At 45.6% G+C, this 15,799-nt stretch overlaps 1 protein-coding gene and 1 long non-coding RNA gene across 8 annotated transcripts in view; one reads left to right on the top strand and one right to left on the bottom strand.

Moving 5' to 3' along the window:
- Btbd9 (BTB domain containing 9) overlaps positions 1 to 15,799 on the bottom strand; it is a 357,021-nt gene that overhangs the window by 140,689 nt on the left and 200,533 nt on the right.
- LOC120098951 (uncharacterized) lies at positions 1,224 to 5,075 on the top strand. The gene is made up of 2 exons (XR_015645646.1): positions 1,224 to 1,757; positions 4,371 to 5,075. It is a non-coding gene; the product is annotated as an uncharacterized LOC120098951 (long non-coding RNA).

Here is a 15,799-nt window from a genome sequence, read left to right on the forward strand (position 1 = left end):
TTATTTGCTTTAAATATTTATGATAAAAGTATTTAGAATTAACACTTAAGCAATTCAATCCACAAGATGTTAAAAAAAAAAAAAAGCCAAGCTCACTTGCTGACCTTGGCAGCTAATATTCTATGGCACATGTTACCTACAAGGTAATAAATCACACCCACACATAACAGTCAAATGGATCTGTGTGTAGTCATGCTATCAAGCCTAGCTAATCCTGGGGAAATACTTTCTTTTATTGGAAACAGATTTCTTATATTTTATTGATTATGGTTTCCCTGGCTCTACTCCTCCCTCAGTTTTCCCTTCCCACCGGGATCCACACCCTTTCTGTCTCTCCTTAACAAACAGGCCTCTAAGGAATAATAATAAAATACAGTAAGATAGAACAAAACAACCCACAAAGTAGGACAAAGCAATCAAACAAGAAAAAGAACCAAAGAAACACACATAGATGCAGAAATGAAACACATTTGTATGCACGGGGCCCCAAACCACAAAACCAGGAAGCCAGGATGTAACACAAAGGACTAATAAGGCTAAAACCAGATGCTCTGACTTAACATTAGGAGACAAAGAACCTCCAAAGACACTCCTGAGCTGCTCTTCAGTTGTTCTGTGCTGGCGGCCATGGCCGGGCATGGAGTCTACCCTTGAGAAGAGCCTGCTTCCCCAGTGGGACTCGATTGGAGAAAACTGACTTTTCTTTTCATGTCTCAGAGACAGCATCTGGGTTAGGGATGGGAGCATGTGTCCACTTCTTTTAGTTCAAGGACAACATCTGGTGCAGACCTGGGCATTCCCTGTGCAAGCTGCCACAGCCTCTGTGAGTTTCTGTCACCAGCCCTACTGTGTCTAGGCCTTGTTTCCTTGGTGTCTTCCCTCCCCTCTGCCTCTTACACTCCTACCTCCTTTTCCCTGGGCCCTGAGGGGAGGGATGTGATGGCCACATCTATGTCAGGGGTCTCTCACTCTCTGAATGCTGACTGGCTGAGGGTCTCTGTTTATTCCCATCTGCTGCAGGAGGAGGCTTCTCTGATGATGGCTGGGCAAGGCATGGATCTGTGAGCACAGCAGAACGCTGCTTGGAATCATTTTATTGCTATATTCATTTCAGCAGAATCGTAGGTAATTGGTTTCCCCCTAGGTCCCTGCCTATCCAGGCTTAGGTTCTTGGTCACCCAGGCAACGTTTGTCATGGGTTCTAGCTCATGGAATGGGCCTTAAGTCAGTGATTGGTCACTCCCACAAGTTCTGTGTCACTGTCACACCAGCTTATCTTGCAGACAGGTCATCACTGTAGAGAATTCTCAAAAGAGTAAAACTAAATGACTAAGAAGTGCTTAAATGGTCACCATCCTTAGTTGTCAGGAAATTCAAATCAAACTTGCGAGCTTTCCTCTTACACGGGCAGGAGTGACCAGGATCAATGACACAAGTGACAGCTCGTGCTGCTGAGGATGCTGCCTACAGGAACTCACCCATGGCTGGTGGGACTCAAACCTGCACAGCCACTATGGAAATCAGTGTGGTAGCTCCTCAGGGAGATGGCAATCAACCTCCTACAAGACTGGCTAAAACCACTCTTGGGCATATACCTAAAAGATGCTTCGAGCTACTACACAGACACTATTCAACTGGTGGGAATAGCTAAAAATTGGAAACAAACTTGATGTCCATCAATGAACGAAGAATGAATGGTACATTTACACAACAGAATATAACTCTGCTGTTAAAAAATGCATTCATGAAGTCTGCAGGTAAATGGATGGACTGGGGCAGGGGTGTTCTGTACTGAGTGAGGAAACTGGACCCAGGAAGAACATGGAGTATGTGTTTACTTACATTTGGATGTTAGTGGTTACCTCACTGGTAAGCAAGCTACAATCCCGAGGTTAGGTGGGGAGGGAGGGACCTCCCTAGGAAGGAAAGGACAGTTATGGATGGAGGGGGTGGAGGACAACTGGAATAGGAGGATCAAAGAGGGAGGGAAGAAAAAAGCAGGGCAAGGGAAGAAAGACAGAGGAAGGGCTAAGAGGAGGCCCTCAAACATAGACATATATAAAGGTGATCTAAATGGAACTGCCAAATGACAAGGGTGACAGAGCCCCAACTGGACATCTCTCATCATCAAATGAAGCTTCCAGTACTGGGAATAGGTGACATCTAATTGAGTTCCTGGTCAAAGGGTCCCCATGGGAACCTCCAAACAGCCCAGGCTGTTTCCAAGGCTGTTGGCTCTCCACAGACTGACAGCAAGGTCCGACTATTAGGACAACATTTACACAACTCACAGCACATGAGGAAGTCAAGCTGATGCTACCTGGAGCCTTCAGGCTCCTACGGACTAGTGGTTATGGTGCAAGAAATACTTTTGTGACCTTTCTCTTTTTTTAGTTTGTCCAATAGGATAAAATGAAAAATGCTGACATATCATGGCTAAAGAAAATCTAAGGCAAATAGATTGATGAATATAGTAATATCCTGTTAGAATATTCCAGCCAAGTACTGATTTACATAAATTAATCACAGCCTAGAATGTTGGAATGTTAGGACAAAGGCAATTTCAAAGCACTACAGGGAGACTATCAATAATCCAGTAACCCGGGGTTGGGCATTTAGCTCAGTGGTAGAGCACTTGCCTAGGAAGCGCAAGGCCCTGGGTTCGGTCTCCAGCTCCGAAAAAAAAAGAACCAATAATAATAATAATAATAATAATAATAATAATAATAATAATAATAACCCAGTAACCCAAGGTGTAACCAGGACCTGGCTAAACTGTAACAAGTTCAACGCCAATGCTAATGTTGAATGGCTCTTAAACACTGGCAGTCACAGCAAGTTTAAAAAGCACCCCTAGCACTTACTGAGTACGCCAGCGTCATATGTTACCTCACCCTCTCAGCTCAGGGGCAGTGTGGGAGTGGAAAGCCATGTTGTGTGCTCAGCAGAGCAGCAAGGCTACTTTCCTCAGTCCCTGGTGAGCCACAGTGCGGTCTTGGTTTTGGTTTCCCCCTCTTGAAGCAGGTAGTCTTGGAGCCCATGAACTCAACAGCTACTCCTGTCTTGCTCTGTAGAAAAGCTGAGACTATAAGCACAGGCCGCCATGCCTGTCCTGGTTTTTTGGTTTTGTTAGCTTAAATTTGAGTCTGACTATAAATTGCCAACCATGAACCTTTTGATTAATACACAGTTATGAGAAGCGACATGGAAGCTGAGGTAACTATGCCATCCATATCTAGCGAGTACCACCGCTGCATGGTCCGTCCACTGGGAATAATTCTGAGTTAGGTGATGGGGACAGACCTTCAGTGCTCACAGAGACCAAAGGGGATGATGAATCACCTGGGGCTGGACTTACAGAGGATAGTGAGCCACTATGTCAGTGCAGGCAACGGAGACCACGCCCTCTGGGGAGGAGCCACCACGTGAGTCTGGGAACAGGCCACGCCCTCTGGGGGGGTATAGGAGAGCAGCTAGTGCTCCCAACTGCTGAACCATCTCCAGACCAAATCTTGGGTTTAATTTCCAGCATCTCAATCAATCAATCAATCAATCAATCAATCAATCAATCAATCACTGGGAAGGAAAGACTGCACACAACCTAGATAATAATTTGTCTTCAGAAACAAGGGTCAACAAAAGCCAACAGAAAGCAGCTCCACATTTACACACTGCCCACTTTTCACTCAACAGGAGTGCATACTCAGTCCACACGCCCATCTTTGCCTTGCTAAGTCACTGCGGTCCCTAGAGCTTTGGGGGTGAGAAAATACCTGCACCATTTTTCACAATTAAAAGCAGAGTGTGACCTGCTTCATCAAAATGGAATGAACTTCAAGTTAAATATTTTCTTAACCTACTGACTTTGGCTTTTGCTTTCACAGAGAAGGTCAGTTTGCAGTAAGCATGAGCTTCCTTGCGTGCTCTCTTTGCCCCCCCCCTTTTTTTTTAAAGATTTATTTATTTATTATATATATAAGTACACACTGTAGCTGTCTTCAGATACACCAGAAGAGGGCATCGGATCTCTTTACAGATGGTTGTGGGCCACCATGTGGTTGCTGGGAATTGAACTCATAACCTCTGGAAGAGCAGTCGGGTGCTCTTAACCGCTGAGCCATCTCTCCAGCCCTCTCTTTGCCCCTTTTACAAGGACACACGCACTGTCCATAGCGTCCATCAGCTTCCTTCCAACGAAGGCCTATTTCTGTGTGCAGACAGACTCTGACCACCATTCAAACCACGAGGATCACTGGACCTCCCAGGACTAGCAGGGCAAGTTTGCTGACCCCAGAGGCAGGTCTAACAAACAGAACTGCTGTCAAACTTGACATATGAAGCACACACGTGTACTTTTCATTTTATTACAGGGCTGAGCTGAAAAGCACACACAGCACTGAACCGACTGGTCCACCATTACCAAGAGAGAACTGCCACTGTATGAGGTAAAGCCCGAAGGCCTGCTTACAGCCAAGTATTTCGGGAATTCTTATACCAATGAACTGCTCCTAAGACAAGCATGTAACTGTGCCTGCGCCTATGAAGGAGAGTAGAGAAGAACAGCAAGCGTGACGGTGATCTGTCTTTCGGGCCTCTTAGAAGACAAAACAACAGCAGCGTTCAGCTTTACGGCCATTCACAAGAAGTACAAGAACGATCTTCCTCCAAGCGATACCTGCTGCTTCCTTTAGCATTTCTGCAGTTTTGCTGCCTTTGGTCTTTAGAAGTTAAGGCTAGCGCATGAAGCATGCTCTCAGAGTCCAGACCATGGCAGCCTGATAATGGCCCCCATTTAACAAGGTAACAAGGCTTCCAGATGAATATAGGTTCAAGGGGCAACTAGTTTTCCTTAGAAGTGCACAAAGTAGATCCTTCCCGCTGTGAAAAGCCTTACCTACATGTTAAAAATATGAACACTTCAGAACAAGAGTTAATGCAGATAAATGGGCCCCGATTTAATGAAACACAGTGGCCAGAAACCTGCTGATCTTGCTTCCCTCCAAAACTTGCTGCTCTCAGCTCTGGCCCCAAAGATGGCCAATATTTTACATTACGATAAAATAATGCAAAGATTAGTGAAATTTGGTTAATTTGTCCATCATTTCTTGTAAGTGCCTCCTGAGAGAGTTCAGATTAGGACTATACAGCCACATCACATGCCGAGGCATGGTTGCCTTAGTCTTCTGAGGCGGCTGCCTCTCCTCTGACAGACTCTGCAGCAGCTTCCTCCCTTGGCCATGGCAGCTCTGTTACTGGTGTGAACGGAAGCTCCCTGAGGACAGGGCCAGATCCTCTCCCGTTTACATAGCTGTTCTCCGTTCAGATCTGCTGTCCTATACATACCCGGTATATGGAGGGCTCAGTGTACACAATCTCAGAAGATGAGGGACAGGGCCCAAGATACTTGGCAGCCTGAGGCTCCCAGCCTGTCGCTCTTGGCTTCAGGCCCCGCAGTGACAGAGTGCTGAACCCTGGGAGCTATGGTCCTGAATTACTTTTGTCTTCCTTTAAAGGCACTCCTGTAGCAGATGTCACCTTCTTCAGAGATTGACAAGTTTCTAGCTTCTGCTAGTTCTTTGGTGCCCCAGGTCCCAGTTGACAGGACACTGTAGCATCCAACTATCCATCCACGAACAGGGTAGAGTCTTGATTTTACATACAATAGTCACGTTCAGGATGCTCCTACTGGCATCCACAATCAGCTCTGAGCAGATGTACATGGTGTCTCTGTAGCTTCCTGGTCTAGGAATGGCGCTTCCTCAGTAGCAAGCAGACACGCCCACTGGTCAAGCCACCTTGCTTCATATGGAAGGAAGCCTTTGCTGCTCTCTACGCAGAGCGGCAGCAATGGATCTCAGTATGCTCAACACAGGGCCTCGGTCACAGCGTAGCTTTGTATGCGCAGCCCCCGAACTGAATCTCAGCCCCCGAAGCAAAACAGAGCTCTAGATCTCACTTTCCTCAGCTGAAGAGGCCCACCATGACGCTTTAGTGCCAGACCTGTCAGGTGTCTGCTTAGATGCTGTGCATCTTACACACAAATGGTAAAACAAAACACATGTGATGATTCCTGCCTGCAGCCAAGCACTTGGGAAGTTCAGGCAGAAGGGTTGTGATTTTGAGGTCAGCCTGAATGGGGTCTATGCCATGTTTCAGACCAGCCTGGGTACCACAGCGAGATCATGTGCTCAACCCCTCCTAAGGGAGGTTTCTGTGTCCCACTTTCACTTTATCTGCCTGATGTGGAGGCCGCACAGTAGGAAAGCGATCTCTTTATACCTCTGACTCAAGGACTCCATCGACAAAGTTATGTATTCTTGTGACATTCCTTTCATGCACACACATTCAGACACAGTGTCTCCTCCGATTCCTGTAGCGCCCCTCTTGGACTGGAGGCTGAGCATGCCCTGCTCTAATGGGCCTGCAGAGGCCTCTGGCTACTTTTCCCTTTCTGAGTTGAAACGCCTAGCACAGGCGCAGACATCCATTTCTGGGGCAGAAATGTGTACCATGTGACATCCCCTCTACTCGGCTGTCCACCTCTGGACTCACCTTCCACTCAATGCTTCTCTGGCTTCTCCCACAGCTCGCACCAGTGTGGTCTCCCCAGCTTGTCAAGCAAAGGTTGGGATGAACTCTCATCACAGTCCCGACTAACAGCTCTTGACGCATCCCCACTCTTCAGAGCATCCTCCTTCCATTGCGGAACCTCATGCTCCCCTAGGACACTCAACGGTGCATCTGCTCTTCTACTTACGCCTCATACTTCAGAGAATATAAATCTGCCAGTGCAGAGACCAACTCCCTGGAAAAGCCACACACCCAGCCATCTAAGATGGCCTTGCACATACACACCCGGAATCACACCTGCCCCCCACTCTCGTTTCTAGGCTGCCTTGGCTCCCACTCAAGGATTTTCTCACATCAGACTGCAGTTCCCTCTGCACACCCAGGTCCAAGCTCCTGAAACATCGTCAGCACCCCCCCCCCCTTCCTTCTGTGCTCTATAAAGCAATGACCTACGGTGACCACAACACACGCATTGGACTAGATACAGGAGAGAAGGAAGGAAGGAGGGAGGGATGCCCTGGGCAGAGCTGGAAGCTCCGCCTTAGTGCGCTCCTGGCCTTGGCCACCATACTTCCCCATAGCACTCTGGACACTGGACCAGGAATCAAGGCTTTGGTGATTCTATAAGGAGGAGCCTTACTCTGAAATGAGGAAAACTATGCACAAATGGGAAAGTCAGCCTGAGAAGAAGCTATGTGGAGGAAAGGGTGTTCAGTCCCAACAGCCCAAGACCACGGGCGGGCAGGCAGGCAGGCGAACCCTTGCCTGCTCTCTAATGAGGCTTGAGCTCATTTCCTGCCTTGGCTCCATCAGCCCTCCCTGCTCCCTGATTATAAATTCAACTTCGCTTTCATCTGGGCAACTTTCAGCTCCTTATAATATAAAAGACTTGACCGTGTCTGCAACGGCAAAGTGACATCCAGTATGGAATCCATATCACCTTCTTTTATTTCATGGCCACTATTACTCACTAGACCTGCCTCCTTGAATATAATATATTACTTTCTATGTAAATGGGAGGGCAATCATATTAAAAGTCATAAATGTACCTCATTTAAATAAACTACCCAAGCTCCAATGCTCCAAAAAATCATAAAACAGAATTGAAAACAAATGAATCTTTGCTGTGGGCTTTAAGGCTTATGAATTAAATCAGCTATTAATCAGACCTGGAAAAACACTGGCTCTTTTCCCATGGTCGCCACTATAGAGTTATTTTAAAGGATCAATAGAGCTCACTAACCTACATGACTTTCTGGTACTTCTACTCTCTGGTTTACCTTAGAACTTATAGCTAATTACTGTGGGTCTAAGAGAATCCACACAGAAGTGACAATACACATAAATTATTCACAGGGCTATTCATCTACAATGGACATCCCATCAGATTCAACCTTGTAAGTGTCACAGGACCAGTTATTTTTACATCAGATTGTATTTTATAGGAAATAATAAAGACGCTATAGCAGCACAATAAATCCCCACCAGCAGCAGATCTGCATTTCATTGCAACAAATGTCTCCACTCTATTTAGCAAGCACTGAAATCTGCCCTTAATGCGCTGCGGAGTCAAAGGTTTCCCTGCCATTGTTTGCTGAGGCTGAAGGTGGATGGGAAACATTAAGGGCAAGTTTGTTATTGTTAGTTTGTTAGCTTCCTCCTCCCCCAGCTTCCGCTGGACACAGGACTCTTGGAACCAGAAAGCCTTGCTCTCACCAGCAGGACCTTGCCCCTGGCATTTATTTTCCGCACCTAAAACATTTTCTCTTCTCGGCTGTGATCCACTTTGTCTCTGTAACAGAACCATGTTTATCATCCAAGACTTATTTCATTGCTCTTGCTGACTGTGTAGTCAGCAAAAAGCAAGGTGATGAGTCTGGGATGTAAGCACTTGGCAGCCCCACGGCTCTAATGGATCTCAGCAGTATTAGTTTACTGAAAGAGGATCTGGACAGCCCAGGACAATTTACCACTCTGCGTACTGTGCACAGATGACACCCTTTATTGTGCAAGAGTTGAACTTTGGTGCTCTTCCGAAAGTACAGAAATTCAAACTCTCAAGTGTCCAGCAGTGAAGCGCGATGAGGGGAAGCAGCCTGGTGAGGTGGGTGCAAGGAACACCTGGATGGCCCTCCTTCCCGGAGCTCATAGCACCAGACAGGAAAGGCCTGCTCTGCCCATGGTGAGGCACAGCCCTGTGCAGGAACATGGGGCGAATGTGACGGGCAACTTCTCAAGGTCACTGTAATAGCCATGATCTCTTACTAAAGGACGGGCTGCTACTCTGAGCTGTCTTCCTGAAGCCATAGCCTACCACCTGCAATCTGCATGTCAGCACACTCAAAATAATGTAAACAAGGCTAGCTCAGAAAGAGCCACGAACCGCAGTGAGTCCTAGAAGCAGCCGTGGCTGCTCCCCAATACCTCCAAATGGCTCTTCCCTGGCACCTAACTGTGGTAAGAAACATTTAAACATCCTTACTCCTTACACCCCTTATTGTCTCAATGGCTACTTCCAATTTCCATAAAAATGAAGGGAAAGACTAATATAAGTTTTGGACAGCATAAATAAGACCAAGGAGGGATGATTTTATCCGCAGACTAATAACACAAAAAGAAAAAGTCACAATAGCTCAACGTAAAGTAGTTTCAATGAGGTGCTCCCCACCTTGCAAATCCCGCAGGAATCACAGTGTACACAAATGCTATCTCCTGGATCAGCAGCCACACATGCCATCAATGAAACAGGATCTCTCGAGCCCTGAGTGACAGAATTTTTAGCTATACCTTCAGCAGTCTCATAACCCCACATCTAAAGTAATTAAAATTTAAATATCACCAAAATTCCTGGGAGACTCTATCTTTGTGAAAACTGCCAGTTTATCCTCTTCCCATGCAGAGTCAGACTCGTTATTAAAAGAAGCTAAGCCTAATCACAGGCTGATGAGGAACACTAATTTGTCACTTCCCCGGGCTATTTCTGCAGCTGTGAGGTGGGGTTTTGCTGGCTTGGCGTGGACTGACATAACTCATTTTCTAAAAGTCAAATGTATTGCTAGCCGGCTGGAAGAAAAACTTGCTCCATCAATTTACAGATCCTCCAAGAAAAAAGAAGCACACACACTTTAAAGTATGAAAGTATAAACCTTGTCCATCCATATTTTCAAGAGCAACAAAGCATTTTTTTTGTGTGTGTTTATTTTCCCTTTTTGAGAGAGTATGTTCTTGACTTCTTCAGCACTGACACCAGAGCGCACACATGGGATGCTAAGTGGCCCTCGAAGGGCTGCTGAGACTTCCTTTAGTGTCCTTGACCTGGACCACTGAGCACTCCTGCTCTTCCTCCGAAAACTCCCCAAACCTGACCTACTTGCCTCCCTCTCTCCTGACAGTGCATTCGGAACTCTCCTCTGTGGCCACTAGACTCTTACACTTGCCATGACACAAGTGCAGCAACAGCTGCCAGAGTTTATGAAAATGCTAATCAGGCCTGAGGACTTAGCATGCACGAAGCATGGGGCTCCTCCATCCCCGCCCCCACCCCACTTCTCTGCTGAACCCCTCTGTTTTCCTTTCTCCACGGGGGAGGGGAGAGGCTCTGTCAGCTCTCCTGCAGCTTAAGGACTATTTATGTGTTGACCAGGGACACAGCAAGCAGCACTTGCTGAGGACAGCGCTCCTCTCCTCGGGAGGCTACATATCCTCACGAGGTCAAAAGTAAACTGCCCTGTTTTGTTCTTTCCATGGATCCCCTGGACACCCCTGAAAGTGACCTAGGATTCAGAGAGCTCATTAGAGTGATCAGTAAACAGATCACACCTTATGTAATTACTCAAACATTACAGCCTTTCTGCTTTGGGGTCATACTAGTTCACACACTAATTTATTTCTCTGAATTGGACCAGAATAAATAAGATTTTAAGTTCACTGAATACAGAAATCATGACTAGTCATCCTTGTATTTTTCACATTAGTACATTACTTAAATATACAACACACACACAACACACACACACACACACACATGGTGGGGCATTGATGTATTACAACAGTTCCTTTTTGAGGAGGGTCATTTGAGACAGAATTTCTCTATGTAGCCTTGGCTGTCCTGGAACTGGAGACCAGGCTAGTCTCAAACTCAGAGACCCACCTGCCTCTGCCTACTGAGTATTGAGATCAAAGGTGTGCGCTGCCATCCACAACAGTTTCCTTTTTTAAAAAAAATTATTCATTCTTATTTTAAGTGCATTGGTGTCAGATACCCTGGAAATGGGAATTGCAGACAGTTTTGAGCCACCATGTGGTTGCTGGGAATTGAACTCAGGACCTCGGGAAGAGCAGTCAGTCACTGCTGAGCCACCTTTCCAACCCCAACAATTTCCTTTTTAATGAAAACATGAACAAGTGTAGCACCAGGTTAAAATTCAGAGTTGCAGTAATATCATTAGAAATCAAAGATAAAAAGGTTGCTGCTAGGACGGTAAGGTAAGCGGTATTTAACACTTCCGTGCCTAGAATCTATCTGAAGCATACGCTTGCTATTTTTTTTTTTTGTTCATTTTCCTGTTTTACACATTGCTTTTATCTGTTAAACCCAAACCTTCATGTACTGTTGAACTAACGTGCGCCATTGTTAAACCTTTGAAGGGCTACCGTGCCAAAGCTCACGGGTGCACGCGCTCTCGGAATGTCCCCTTTCTTGTGGTCACAGGCTTCTGAAGGGACTTGCGCTGCTCGTCTGGTTCTCACAGCCCTACCCCCAGGCTTAGCTGCAATCTTTCAGGCATTCTTACAAAGTAAGACATCTGCTCATACTTACCTCTCACTCCCAGATCTGTACCCACTCCCCTACCTCTCAATCTACCAGTGGTCATAGCTTTTCTTTAAAAAAAAAAAAATAAGGGGGTTGGGGATTTAGCTCAGTGGTAGAGCGCTTGCCTAGCAAGCGCAAGGCCCTGGGTTCGGTCCCCAGCTCTGAAAAAAAAAAAAAAAGAAAAGAAAGAAAAAAAAAAGCTTATTAAACATCAACAGCATAAACGTAAAAGAAGACAGTAACATTACAATCTGTAACTTCAAAGCCAGGCTTATTAATACTCGGAAACTTCCAGATAATCACGCCGTTTAAAACCAGACAGCATTTTAACTTACGATATCCTGAGAAAAGAACTGTGCGTATCCAACTGAAATGTCTCATTTTGGCATGATCGACAGAATCAAGAAACTAATTAATGAAAATGCTTTCAATTTACAACAAAATATTTGAGAAAGAAAGTTCTGCACGGATTTTGACAGACCTCTTCCTCCTCCGGCATGCATGCACACAGAGAGCCCTGAGGGAGAAGAGGAGGCCTGCATAGAGGTCAGCATGAGATCAATACCTTTATGAAGCCCCGAAAGCATTCCTGGACCTAGGGACGCACTCACTGTGTCTCAGAAAAGTGTCACTAGCCTTCCTACTCTGCCTGTAGAGGCAAGGAAAAGGACTCGGGGTTGGCAGCGACATTTTAGTGATCTTTGGAACACAATGTCCAAAACCACAAGGCAGCTTCTCGTCGTGGCTGTAATGCCATAGCCAACACTCTGGAGATTTGAGGGAGAAGTTTAAGGCGAGAGTTCAGATTCAGTCACTCAATACTCCTCCCATTCACAGAATGCTGAGTCCTTTGACAAAACCAGGACTACAGGAGAAGAAAGCTACGCCACGGGGGCAGTCTGAGGCTGGGACAGCTAACGGAGAAGGCTGTGGTGTGGTCTCCAGGGGAATCTTCTTATGTAAGGGCATGCATGCCAGTGCCACGACAAAACAAATTTGGTGAAAGGTAGGCTCCATCAAACTGTGAAACGGTTTATTAAACAACTAAAGTGTTCATCCTGCTGTCCATTAGCATCAGCTATTTCCTGGAGGATCAGAGGAGGCACAACGTGGTGCCGACCTCGGCATAAGGAGGACGGATTCCATGTCAGGTTATGAAGCCTGTGTGTGCCCTCAGGGTGCTTCTGGTCTTCTGGGCAGGGTCGAGTGGAAACCTAACTAGTGCTGCAGAAACGGCCAGGATTCGAGGTCTGGAGCTGCACAGCCAGGTGCTGCAGGTAGGAAAGCATCTTCTGGGTGACTGTCCCTCACGGCCAACCACAGCAGAGGTCACCAGACATCTGAACTCTGGTACCAGTATCAGACCTGTTGTTGCTCAGAGGAAGTTAACTACCTGAATTATTGAACAGAATTTGTCAAGGAAGACAAGGTCTGTGGGAAAGGGCAGGCGGACAAAACAAGTCCACCACGGCTGGCTTGCAAGGGGGCAGACAAACAGGCCAGCATCTACAGTTCCAGGTCTCAAATGGACACAGTTTATTATGGAACCGATTTGTTGAAACTTTCCCAAAGCAATCAACCTTGATCCAGCAAAAGCAAGCAAGCAAGCAACAGACAGACAGGGTCATTGTGGCCAGAAAAGTACCAGTACCTGCAGCCCTAGATGTAGAGCAAGGAGCATATTCCAAATTATCTACTGCCCCTCAGTGAGCATTGGAGGCCATGTTAGAAAACGTCCCATTGAGGCTCGTCCCCATCCTGCGACGTGGGCATTATACAGAGTGAACCAGGTTTCAGGAAGGGAAAACATGTGGGAAAGGCTCACACTTTGATTTAAGAAGAAAAATTGCAGAAAGGAAACCATATACCATTTGGCTAAGGACCACTAAACACGACGCTACATTGTAAACATAATATTGAAGGGTACTTCAAAGATGGAGAAAGGTTTTAGTGGTATGTGTTTTTAAATATTTACTAGTGTTCGGGAAAGCAGGAAATTTAAAAAAAAGGAAGAAAATATATCCTAAATCCAATAACATTGCCACAATCTGAGTAACAGAAATACTATGTCTGAAGGGTCACAAGTAAAACACACACATCACAAATAATGGTGTGTGTGTGTGTGTGTGTGTGTGTGTGTGTGTGCGTGTGTTTAAACAAAATGAAAGCTGTACCAAGGTTATTCTAAACCCAGAAATGAGCTGTGTTAACTCTACGGTAAAAGGGAAATCACTACATAATCATTAGCCCCTGAAAAATCTCCTAATGTTCTGCAATACACATCTAATTTTATTGCAATTGTGTACAAAGAAAGCTGGAGCTGAGCTGATGCATGCGGGCATCATTCATTTTGCCTCGTCCAGGCACTGAGGACCCAGCGGCTCTGGTGCTTATTATCTTGCATTTGCCCTTCTTGGAGTGGGTATAATCATAAAAGCTATGCAGTTCCCTGAATGGACTGGATAATTAGAGTCACAACGACAGCCATCTGAATATAGCACATGGCATCATCGCCTTTACACACACACACCCTCACACACACTCACACACACACACCACACACACACCACATATACACATACATACAATGCTCACACACACACACTCACACACTCACACACACACCACCTACACATATACACATATACACACATGCTCACATGCACACATACACACACACACACACACACACACACACACACAGCTCCTACCCACTGAATGCAGACTGCTCTCAGGCCTAGCTGATTCCTAAAGGAAAAGTCAGGCTTATCACAGGCAGCTTCTCCAGTGATAGACAGAGCCTCCAGTGCCCCACCAGTGCCTCATCAGACTCACTTCTTAAAACTATAGTATTTCTTGTAGAACCTACCTATTCTGCCCCAAAAATACATGGCTGAACATGCTACCTGTGACTTTTGGCATGTGGTCAATGAAAGGCAGACACTGCCCATGAGAAGCTGCATGTTAGCAGCTACTGTACATGGCTGCTGAGGACATTTCCTCCCACCAGGAATAGCCAAGGGAGTGAAAGCCTCCTCTCGCTTAGAGGAGGGATGGATGGCACTGACCATGGGGCCTTTGAAATCACACTTTTTAGAACTGAATCCACTTGCAGCACTAATTATCCACGTCATACATTTAATCACAAGGATATCCAGCAAAGTTGAAATAGATAAATGTCTAGAGATATTCCATACCAACTCAATAAAAACAGAACAAGACTATCAACATTGAATATGTATTTTAAAATGCATTTTATGCATATGTGTGGGCCTGCGTCCACCTAAGCACACTACATGCATGCAGGTACTTGGAGAGGACAGAAGAGGTTGTCAGTCCCCTGGTCCCTGTGACAGACGGCAGTGAGCTGTCAAAACCTGGGTCACACACAAGAGCAGCACACATTCTTAACAACTGAGCCATCTCTCCACCTCCAAACATTAACTATTTAACTAATAGCTAATAATTTTCTAATGTAGCTCAGAAAATTTTATAGGCATGCTATACCAAATACTCAATTTTAACAGGATATTAACTCTTTCAATTTGGAAAGGGAAAACACATCTATAAAGGTCGTACCAATTGAAAATCACACAAGAATGTATATGAATTCGAGCTGAATTCACTCAGGAACACAACTGCAAACACGAATAAATTCAATAATGTATAAATGAATAATTAATTGTCACCAAATTAGGTTAATCCCACAAATGCCAAGTATCTCCTGCATTGATGGAATTAACTTTAACTAAAGGGGAAACACACACACACACACACACACACACACACACTCACACACACACACACACCCATACACACCACACACACCCATACACACCACACTCACACACACACCCATACACACCACACACACACACACACCACACACACACCACACACACACACCACACACAATTTTATTCATTATTTCTAGAAAAGGAATGAGCTTAAGTCTTCTGACTTTTCAAAAAATTAAGAAACACTTATCAACCCAGGCATTTACAGCGATTTCTTTAATCTGTGGAGTGGCATTTATCAAAACCTTACAGCAAATGTTCTTTAGTGGGAAGCATTCACTTAAAAACGTAAAGAAGCCAACAGCAGGATGACTACCGCCGCTCCTTCTGCTCGAGGCCTTTGTGCATTCTCAAGTAACTGGGCAGAGTAGACTGGAACAGGAGACCCTGTGCTCTAATGTCAAAATACAGCTTACCTAGGAGTAGGCTTAACAACATGTAAAGGAAAGACCCACAGAGAAGAAGACCTAAATGGAAAGTGCATCCTGGCTGAGAGGGCCGGCGTGGGAAAGATGACCACCACCTTCTCCCCACACAAAGCTCGTATGTTGACCTTTTAAACTGAGTGGAAAGGAGTTTCCATTTTGTCACGTCTCATGGAATGGATTGAATGCTCCAC

The sequence above is a fragment of the Rattus norvegicus genome, chromosome 20 (assembly GCF_021556685.1).
Source record: "Rattus norvegicus strain SHRSP/BbbUtx chromosome 20, alternate assembly SHRSP_T2T, whole genome shotgun sequence".
In the NCBI taxonomy this organism is placed as follows: Eukaryota; Metazoa; Chordata; class Mammalia; order Rodentia; family Muridae; genus Rattus; species Rattus norvegicus.